The following is a 12050-nucleotide window of genomic DNA, read 5'->3' as shown; positions in this document are numbered from 1 at the left end:
TTTCAACGAAAGAAATTCAAAATGAAATTTGAAAAATCAAGAAAATGTAACTTTGACAAGGTAAACCACAACCAAACACTACTGAAATATTCCAACTCTTGCATTTCAACGATAAAAATTCAAAATGAACTTTGAAAAATCAAGAAAATGTAAATGTGAAAAGGTAAACCACAACCGAACTCTACTGAAATATTCCAACTCTTGCATTTCAAATAAATAAATTAAAATGAACATTGAAAAATCAAGAAAATGTAACTGTGACAAGGTAAACCAAAAGCAAAAACTACTGAAATATTCCAACTCTTTCATTTCAACGAAAGAAATTCAAAATGGACTTTGAAAAATCAAGAAAATGTAACTGTTACAAGGTAAACCACAACCAAACACTACTGAAATATTCCAACTCTTGCATTTCAACGAAAGAAATTCAAATGTAATTTGTAAAATCAATAAAATTTAACTGTGACAAGGGAAACCATAAGAAAACACTAATGAAATATTCCAACTCTTGCTTTTAAACGAAAGAAATTCAAAAATGAACATTGAAAAATAAATAAACTGTAAATGTGAAAAGTTAAACCACAACCAAACACTACTTAAATAGTACAACTCTTGCATTTCAACGAAAGAAATTCAAAATGAAGTTTGAAGAATCAACAAAATATAACTGTGACAAGGTAAACCATAACCAAACACTACTGAAATATTCTAACTCTTGAATTTCAACTAAAGAAACTCAAAATGAGCTTTGAAAAATCAAGAAAATTTAACTGTGATAAGGTAAACCACAACCAAAAGCTACTGACATATTCCAACTCTTGCATTTCAACGAAAGAAATTCAAAATGAACTTTGAAAAATCAAGAAAATGTAACTGTGACAAGGTAAACCAACACCATACACTACTGAAATATTCCACCTCTTGCATTTCAATGAAATAAATTCAATATGAACTTTGAAAAATCAAGAAAATGTAACTGTGACAAGTTAAACTATAACCAAACACTACTGAAATATTCAAACTGTTTCATTTCAACGAAAGAAATTCATAATGAACTTTGAAAAATCATGAAAATGCAACTGTGATAAGGTAAACCACAACCAAACACAACTGAAATATTCCAAGTCTTGCTTTTCAAGGAAAGAAATTCAAAATTAACTTTGAAAAATCATGAAAATGTAACTGTGACAAGATAAACCAAAACCAAACACTACTGAAATAGTCCAACTCTTGCACTTCAACTAAAGAAATTCAAAATGAACTTTGAAAAATCATGAAAATGTAACTGTGACAAGGTAAACCATAACCAAACATAACTGAAATATTCCAACTCTTGCATTTCAACGAACGAAATTCTAAATGGACTTTGAAAAATCAAGAAAATTTAGCTGTGACAAGTTAAACCATAACCAAACACCACTGAAATATTCAAACTCTTGCATTTCAAATAAAGAAATTCAATTGAACTTTGAAAAATCAAGAAAATGTAACTGTGACAAGGTAAACCATATGCAAACACTACTGAAATATTCCAATTCTTTCTTTTCAACGAAAGAAATTCAAAATCAGCTTTGAAAAATCAAGAAAATGTAACTTTGACAAGGTAAAACATAACCAAAAAATAATTAACTATTAAAACTCTTTAATTTAAACTAAATAAAATACAAATTAACTAATAAAAATCAATATTCTTTAACTTCGACAAGTTACACCACGACCAAAAACAACTTAAATAATCCAACACTTGCATTTAAACGAAAGAAATTCAAAATGAACTTTAAAAAATCAAGACAATGTAACTGTGGGAAGGTAAACCACAACCAAATACTTATGAAATCTACCAAATATTGCATTTAAGGTAATGACATTCAAAATAACATTATAAAATAAAGAAAATGTAACTGTGACAAGGTAAATCCCAACCAAACACTACTGAAATATTCCAACTCTTGCATTTCAACGAAAGAAATTCAAAATGAACTTTGAAAAATCAAGAAAATGTAACTGTGACAAGGTAAACCACAACCAAACACTACTGAAATATTCCAACTCTTGCATTTCAACAAAAGAAATTCAAAATGAACTTTGAAAAATCAAGAAAATGTAATTGTGACAAGTTAAACCACAACCGAACGCTACTGAAATATTCCAACTCTTGCATTTCAACTAAAGAAATTCAAAATGAACTATGAAAAATCAAGAATATGTAATTGTGACAAGGTAAACCACGACCAAACACTACTGAAATATTCCAACTCTTGCATTTCAACGAAAGAAATTAAAAATTAAATTTTAAAAAACAAGAAAATTTAACTGTGAAAAGTTAAACCACAAACAAACTCTACTGAAATATTCCAAATCTTGCATTTCAACGAATGAAATTCAAAATGAACTTTGAAAAATCAGGAAAATGTAACTGTGACAAGGTAAACCACAAACAAACACTACTGAAAGATTCCAACTCTTGAATTTCAACGAAAGAAATTCAAAATGAACTTTGAAAAATAAACAAAATGAAACTGTGACAAGGTAAACCACAACCAAACACTACTGAAATATTCCAACTCTTGCATTTCAACGAAAGAAATTCAAAATGAACTTTGAAAAATCAGGAAAATGTAACTGTGACAAGGTAAACCACAACCAAACACTACTGAAATATTCCAACTCTTGCATTTCAACGAAAGAAATTATAAATGAACTTTGAAAAATCAGGAAAATGTAACTGTGACAAGGTAAACCAAAACCAAACACAACTGAAATATTCCAACTCTTGCATTTCAACGAAAGAAATTCTAAATGAACTTTGAAAAATCAGGAAAATGTAACTGTGACAAGGTAAACCAGAACCAAACACTACTGAAATATTCCAACTCTTGCATTTCAATTAAAGAAATTCAAAATGATCTTTTAAAAATCAAGAAAATGTAACTGTGAAAATGTAAACCATAACCAAACACTACTGAAATAGTCCAACTCTTTTATTTGAACTAAAGAAATTCAAAATGAACTCTTAAAAATCAGTATAATTTAACTTTGATAAGTTAAACCATAAGCAAAAACCACTGAAATCTTCCAACCCATGATTTTCAACGAAAGAAATTCGAAATGAAATTCGAAAAATCTTGAAAATTTAACTTTGACAACGTAAACAACAAGCAAACAATACTGAAATATTCCAACTCTTGCATTTCAACGAAAGAAATTAAAAATGAACTTTGAATAATCATGAAAATGTAACTGTGACAATGTAAACCATAAGCAAACACTTCTGAAATATTCCAACTCTTGCATTTCAATGAAAGAAATTCAATATGAACTTTGAAAAATCAAGAAAATGTAACTGTGGCAATGTAAACCAAAACAAAAGACTACTGAAATAGTCCACCTATTGCTTTTCAATGGAAGAAATTCAAAATGAACTTTGAAAAATCATGAAAATTTAAATGTGACAAGGTAAACCACAACCAAACACTACTGAAATATTCCAACTCTTGCATTTCAATGAAATAAATTCAAATGAACTTTTAAAGATCAGGAAAATGTAACTGTGACAAGGTAAACCACATCCAAACACTACTGAAATATTCCAACTCTTGCATTTCAACAAATGAAATTCAAAATGAACTTTGAAAAATCAAGAAAATGTAACTTTGACAAGGTAAACCACAACCGAACGCTACTGAAATAGTCCAACTCTTGCATTTCAACAAAAGAAATTCAAATGGACTTTGGAAAATCAAGAAAATGTAACTGTGACAAGGTAAACCACAACCAAACACTACTGAAATATTCCAACTCTTGCATTTCAACAAAGGAAATTCAAAATGAGCTTTGAAAAATCAAGAAAATCTAACTGTGACAAGGTAAACCACAACCAAACACTACTGAAATATTCCAACTCTTGCATTTCAACAAAGTAAATTCAAAATGAGCTTTGAAAAATCAAGAAAATGTAATTGTGACAAGGTAAACCACAACCAAACACTACTGAAATAGTCCAACTCTTGCATTTCAACAAAGGAAATTTAAAATGAGCGTTGAAAAATCAAGAAAATGTAACTTTGACAAGGTAAACCACAACCGAACGCTAATGAAATATTCCAACTCTTGAATTTCAACAAAAGAAATTCAAAATGAACTTTGAAAAATCAAGAAAATGTAACTGTGACAAGGTAAACCACAACCAAACACTACTGAAATATTCCAACTCTTGCATTTCAACGAAAGAAATTCAAAATGAACTTTGAAAAATCAAGAAAATGTAACTTTGACAAGGTAAACCACAACCAAACACTACTGAAATAGTCCAACTCTTGCATTTCAACAAAAGAAATTCAAAATGAACTTTGGAAAATCAAGAAAATGTAACTGTGACAAGGTAAACCACAACCAAACACTACTGAAATATTCCAACTATTGCATTTCAACTAAAGAAATTCAAAATGAACTTTGAAAAATCAAGAAAATTTAACTTTGACAAGGTAAACCACAACCAAACTCTACTGAAATAGTCCAACTCTTGCATTTCAACAAATGAAATTCAAAATGAGCTTTGAAAAATCAAGACAATGTAACTGTGACAAGGTAAACCACAACCGAACGCTCCTGAAATATTCCAACTCTTGCATTTCAACAAAGGAAATTCAAAATGAGCGTTGAAAAATCAAGAAAATGTAACTTTGACAAGGTAAACCACGACCAAACACTACTGAAATATTCCAACTCTTGCATTTCAACAAAGGAAATTCAAAATGAACTTTGAAACATCAACAAAATGTAACTGTGACAAGTTAAACCACAACCGAACTCTACTTAAATATTCCAACTCTTTCCTTTCAACAAAAGAAATTCAAAATGAACTTTGAAAAATCAAGAAAATGTAACTGTGACAAGGTAAACCACAACCAAACAATAGTGAAATGTTCCAACTCTTGCATTTCAAAAAAGGAAATTCAAAATGAAATTTGAAAAATCCAGAAAATGTAACTGTGACAAGTTAAACCACAACCGAACGCTACTGAAATAGTCCAACTCTTGCATTTCAACAAAATAAATTCAAAATGAACTAATAAAAATCAAGAATATGTAATTGTGACAAGGTAAACCCCGACCAAACACTACTGAAATAGTCCAACTCTTTCATTTCAACGAAAGAAATTCAAAATTAACTATGAAAAATCAAGAAAATGTAACTGTTACAAGGTAAACCACAACCAAACACTGCTGAAATATTCCAACTCTTGCATTTCAACTATAGAAATTAAAAATGAACTTTTAAAAATCAAGAAAATGTAACTGTGACAAGGTAATCCATAACCAAACACTACTGAAATATTCCAACTCTTGAATTTCAACGAAATAAATTCTAAATGAACTTTGAAAAATCAGGAAAATGTAAATGTGACAAGGTAAACCACAACCAAACACAACTGAAATATTCCAACTCTTGCATTTCAACGAAAGAAATTCAAAATCAACTTTGAAAAATCAAGAAAATGTACCTGTGACAAGGTAAACCACAACCAAACACTACTGAAATATTCCAACTCTTGCACTTCAACGAAAGAAATTCAAAATGAACTTTGAATATTCAGGAAAATGTAAATGTGACAAGGTAAACCATAACCAAACACCACTGAAATATTCCAACTCTTGCATTTAAAAGAAAGAAATTCTAAATGAACTTTGAAAAATCAGGAAAATGTAACTGTGACAAGGTAAACCATAACCAAACACTACTGAAATATTCCAACTCTTACATTTCAATGAAAGAAATTTTAAATGATCTTTGAAAAATCAAGAAAATGTAACTGTGACAAGTTAAACCAAAACCAAACACTACTGAAATAGTCCAACTCTTGCATTACAACGAAAGAAATTCAAAATGAACTTTGAAAAATCAAGAAAATGTAACTGTGACAAGGTAAACCACAACCACATACTATAGAAAGAGTCCATATCTTGAATTTCAATGAAAGAAATTCAAAATGAGCTTTGTAAAATAAGGAAAATGTAACTGTGACAAGGTAAACCATAACCAAACACTACTGAAATATTCCAACTCTTGCATTTCAACGAAAGAAATTCAAAATGATCTTTGAAAAATCTTGAAAATGTAACTGTGATAATGTGAATCATAACACCACGCTTCTGAAATAGTCAAACTCATGCATTTCAATGAAAGAAATTCAAAATGAACTTTGAAAAATCACGAAAATGTAACTGTGACCGGGTAAACCACAATAAAAGACTACTTAAATATACCAACTATTGCATTGCAATGATAGAAATTCACATTGAACTTTTAAAAATCATGAAAATTTAACTGTTACAAGGTAAACCACAACCAACCAATACTTAAATATTCAAAATCTTGAATTTAAATGAAATAAATTCAAATGAACTTTGAAAAATCAATAAAATGTAACTGTGACAAGTTAAACCACAATCAAACACTACTGAAATATTCCAACTCTTGCATTTCAACAAAGGAAATTCAAAATGAACTTTGAAAAATCAAGAAAATGTAACTTTGACAAGGTAAACAACAACCGAACGCTACTGAAATAGTCCAACTCTTGCATTTCAACAAAAGAAATTCAAATGAACTTTGTAAAATCAAGAAAATGTAACTGTGACAAGGTAAACCACAACCAAACACTACTGAAATATTCCAACTCTTGCATTTCAACAAAGGAAATTCAAAATGAGCTTTGAAAAATCAAGAAAATTTAACTGTGACAAGGTAAACCACAAGCAAACACTACTGAAATATTCCAACTCTTGCATTTCAACAAAGTAAATTCAAAATGAGCTTTGAAAAATCAAGAAAATGTAAATGTGACAAGGTAAACCACAACCAAACACTACTGAAATATTCCAACTCTTGCATTTCAACAAAGGAAATTCAAAATGAGCTTTGAAAAATCAAGAAAATGTAACTTTGACAAGGTAAACCACAACCGAACGCTACTGAAATATTCCAACTCTTGCATTTCAACGAAAGAAATTCAAAATGAACTTTGAAAAATCAAGAAAATGTAACTGTGACAAGGTAAACCACAACCAAACACTACTGAAATATACCAACTCTTGCATTTCAACGAAAGAAATTCAAAATGAACTTTGAAAAATCAAGAAAATTTAACTGTGACAAGGTAAACCACAACCAAACGCTACTGAAATAGTCCAACTCTTGCATTTCAACAAAATAAATTCAAATGAACTTTGGAAAATCAAGAAAATGTAACTTTGACAAAGTAAACCACAACCAAACACTACTGAAATATTCCAGCTCTTGCATTTCAACGAAAGAAATTCAAAATTAACTTTGAAAAATCAATAAAATGGAACTTTTAAAATGTAAACCACACACACTATCTACTTAAATATTCCAACTATAGAATTTCAAAAAATGAAATTCAAAATGAGCTTTGAAAAATAAAGAAATTGTAACTGTGACAAGGTAAACCACAACCAAACACTACTGAAATATTCCAACTCTTGCATTTCAACAAAGGAAATTCAAAATGAGCGTTGAAAAATCAATAAAATGTAACTTTGACAAGGTAAACCACAACCGAACGCTACTGAAATATTCCAACTCTTGCATTTCAACAAAAGAAATTCAAAATGAACTTTGAAAAATCAAGAAAATGTAACTGTAACAAGGTAAACCACGACCAAACACTACTGAAATATTCAAACTCTTGCATTTAAACGAATTAAATTCAAAATGAACTTTGAAAAATCTAGAAAATGTAACTGTGACAAGGTAAACAACAACCAAACACTACTGAAATATTCCAACTCTTGCATTTCAACGAATGAAATTCAAAATGAACTTTGAAAAATCAAGAAAATGTAACTGTGACAAGGTAAACCACAACAGAACGCTACTGAAATATTCCAACTCTTGCATTTCAACGAAAGAAATTCAGAATGAACTTTGAAAAATGAAGAAAATGTAACTGTGACAAGGTAAACCACAACCAAACACTACTGGGATGGGCTTTGGGGTCCGGAGATGGCCTTTGGGGGTCTGGGTGGGCCTTTGGGGCGCCCGGGGACAGGTGGATGGCGTTTGGGGCCCCGGTGGGCCTTTGGGAGCCAGGGGGACCGTTGCGGACCAGGGGTGGGCATTTGGGGCAGTTGGGGGCCGGTGGAGGGCCTTTGGGACCCCGTTGGTCCTTTGGGAGCTAGATGGGCCTTTGGGGACCGGAGGAGGACCTTTGGGGCACAGGGAGGGCCTTTGGGGGTCCGGGGGCCAGTTGGGGGCCTGGGGGACATTTGGGGCCTGGGGATGGCCTTTGGGGGTCTGGGTGGGCCTTTGGGGGCGCCGGTGGCCCTTTGGGAGCTTGGGGGGCTTTGAGGACCGGGGGCTTCCTTCGGGGTTGGGGTAGGAGGATCGGAACCCTTTGGGGTTGGGTTAGAGGACCTCACAACACTGTTCAAATGAAACTTGTGTATTATAACGACCACACTCAAAACCTCCTCCAAAATCTCTTCAAAAATCTTCTTTTAAAATGTCTCTATCTGTTTCGCCGAAATAGTTCCATAACCTGTCTAAAACGGTTTCGCCCAAATAATCACTAAACGTAAATTCAGCGTGTTCCTTTGTTATTGGCATCTCTGTGCTAACGCATTTTAAATTAATAGGAAACCTTCTCGCGCGCTAAAACAATTCATCGCTAAGATGTTTCTTGCCTAATTGTTTCCATGGCCTTTGGTTATTAATATCCTTTGGAGTTCGACCAAAAGAGTTGTTCCCGAGGCAAAGACATTAATGATATGGATCTATTCCTGGAGAAATGTTTCTAGGCGGAAATTTTTAAAGTCTGACAGATGATGTCATTGATTGATTGATCTGTCAAGAAGGGGACATTAATTTGTTGTTTCTAAGGGGAATTATTGATTCACGATAGGTGAATTGAGGTTGACTGCACAGGTGTTCCAAGGTCGATGTTGTTGTAAGTGCACGCTCTCAGCAAATGTCAAGGTCGATGTTGTTGTTGTTGACACACTTTGATTACGCAATCAAGTTCTCGGAAATCCACTTCCCCTTCGATTACGCAATCAAGTTCTCGGAAATTCACTTCCCCCTCGAGTCCTAGATCGATAACATTGTTCCCGTTAGAATTCAATGCGCATGTGCAACCTTCGTCCCGGAGCTATTACACATAGAAACATAAAATAAATCGACCTTGGAAAAAGAGGTCATTGACCCCATTACACAATCATTCTCCCTAGGGAGGCTATGCCCTTATATGGGGTGCAAAAAAAGTTGTAGGTGGCAGCAGGGGTGAGGGATGGGGGCTTTAGGGTCCCCTCTACTCTTATTGGCATAAAAAACAAATCGAGGTATTATCTTTTAAATATGATAGCTCCCTACCCCCCCCCCCTCTGAATACCACCATGATAGGATACCGACTCTGGTTTAAATTAAACAAAAATAATTAGCTTTTTGGCATCCCTGATTTCAATAAAAATATTCAAGATATTATCATTTAAATGTAATACCTCCCTACCCCCCCCCCTTGGATACCACCTTGATAGGATACCGTCTCAGCTTTACATTAAAAAAATAATTTAATTAATAAGTAACTAGGTTACTATATGGTTCAAACAAACACGCGAAATAACGTTAAACAGCTTAGTGTTCCTTGAAAAAAAATTGAGGGTATGAGTAAAGGGGCACAATGACAACAACAAAAATGTCGAAATTATTCAGATATACCTCAAATTATTGGAAAACTAAGTCATTGATTCGCCGTGGCATTCAATAAGATCTAAAGAATCTAACTAAAAGGGAGCACAAAAAAAAAGCCAAATTAGGCCAGTAGCCTATGAGAAATTGCAAAATACCCAAGACAATTAACAAGTCCCAATCGAGGGCCCTGGGTGTATCAAATTATTTCAATGGTTTCCCAGGAAATTTGATATCATTTTCTTCCGTCTCTACTTTAAATGAAAAAAATAATTATCTTTTTGGCATCCCTGCTTTCAATGAAAAAAAGAGGTATTATCATTTAAAATGATAGCCCCCTATCCCCCCCCCCTATTGGCAATAATTTACAATTTCTTATGAATCATATTTTTGGGGTAACTTCCGTTTCAATATTAAATTCCCCAACCTTGTACATAGATTAGTGTATAGCTAAATGTTGACTCAATAGCTTAGCCTATAGCTAAATTTTGTCTCAATAGAAGGGTTTTTATTGGGGGGGGGGAGGGTAAAAATACTTAACGAACAAGAGAGTAGTGAAGAATAATGGTATGCTAAGTACTATTTGGCAGGGAAAGTCACTGGTGATAAATCGCTAGGGGTGGCACCGTGATTGGTTGATTTTCGGGGATTCGGGGAACCAATTTTTTTTCGGGGCGACGAATAGATTTTCGGAGAAATACCTGAAATTTTGGGGATTGCGCAAGCCCTGCTTGATTTCTAATCAGGAAAATCGAAATACTAAACCACACGAGAAAGAAAAGCTCCAACTTTGCGCTTGAAGCAATAAAGAATTGCCGCAAAATGCAATCAAAGTCAGCCGAACACCGTCGCCTCTCCCGGTGGTGGCGCGCCTGTGGCGTGCTGGCGGCGTAGCGACACATCTATCTGGCAACTCTGCCAAGCTATCTGCCAAAATCGTTGAAAATCTCTTTTTAATCAAAAAATTCTGGTTTTTAGCAACAATCCCGGGTTTTAGCAAAAAATTCTTTTTTTCAATAAAAAAATCCCGGACCGCCAAAAAAATCCCGGAAAACGGGGATTAATCCCTGACGGTGGCAACCCTGCATCTGACAGGTTTAATACTGTATTTAGTCTTAGAGGGTTTAAGCATAAGTTGAACTAAGATTTAGTATAAAAAAAAATAGCATGTCTCAAAGCTGGGAGATAGAGCTGTAATTCTTTCGGAAGAAGCTGGAACTCAAGATTCTAAATTTAATGATATCCTTATATACCCTTCCACTAATAAGAATGAATAAGGCGTCTTGGAAGAATATTTTAAAGAAAAGTCCCAGGTCAGCTATTTAATTTCGCGTTTCAGGATTAGATCTAATTCCCAAGCCTTTTCAAGCCCTTTAGTCGGCAAATACACAGACCTTCCAATGGTCCAAGAAAGGACTGCCACTAGCCCGTGGAGCTGGGACTCCATATTGTAAATTTTACAAGACCTTAATGTTTTTAAAGGAATTGTCGAAGGATCATTTATTAACTCATTTTACAGACCGTATATCAAACAGTAACCAGTGTGAACAATGTGCTTTCTAGGGTTATAAGTAGACCCCGGCGCCGCGCCTGCGGATCGACTGAACGCCGCCGACGAGAGGCCCGGGCAACCGCAAAGTCGGAGCTTTTCTTTCTCGTGTGGTTTAGTATTTCGATTTTCCTGATTAAAAATCAAGCAGGGCTTGCACTATCCCCGAATTTTCGGGTATTTCCCCGAAAATCTATGCGTCACCCCGAAAAAAAATTGGTTTCCCGAATCCCCGAAAATCACGCAATCACGGTGCCACCCCTAGCGATTCATCACCAGTGACTTTCCCTCCTTTCTAAATATTAATTTGCATACCATAATTCTTCACTACTATCTTGTTCGTTAATTTTCGTCTCTTTTGTTACTTTGCATAAAAACCAGACAGATGCAATTGCAATATACACAGTTCTTCATATGTTGACAAAAAGTATCGTCTTTATGAAACGAGTTCAAATCATTTTGAATGCAGTTTCCCAATTGCTATTTCTTACATCATTCGTAGTCAAGAATTTTATTTTCAAGTCGAATAGAATGATAGAACGCATTCACTACTATACAGCTTCAGCCTTCAGTTGGATTTTGAGATTAATAGCCGACAGATTGTTTCTACATATGAATTGTAAGTTTGCAGATTTTTTTTTTCTTTTGCTGTTTTTAGATAAGATTTTCTTAATGTTTAATACTCAATCGTTGAAAGCCTGATAGATTAAAGAAGATACAGTCTTCTTTCTGAAAAAATTTACCCCACACCCCCCCCCAAAAAAACCTTCTATTGAGATAAGTTTAGCTATA

This window comes from Artemia sp. Qi Xiang Cuo, chromosome 12 (assembly GCF_049724085.1).
Source record: "Artemia sp. Qi Xiang Cuo chromosome 12, ASM4972408v1, whole genome shotgun sequence".
In the NCBI taxonomy this organism is placed as follows: Eukaryota; Metazoa; Arthropoda; class Branchiopoda; order Anostraca; family Artemiidae; genus Artemia; species Artemia sp. Qi Xiang Cuo.
This window is presented reverse-complemented; position numbering follows the sequence as displayed.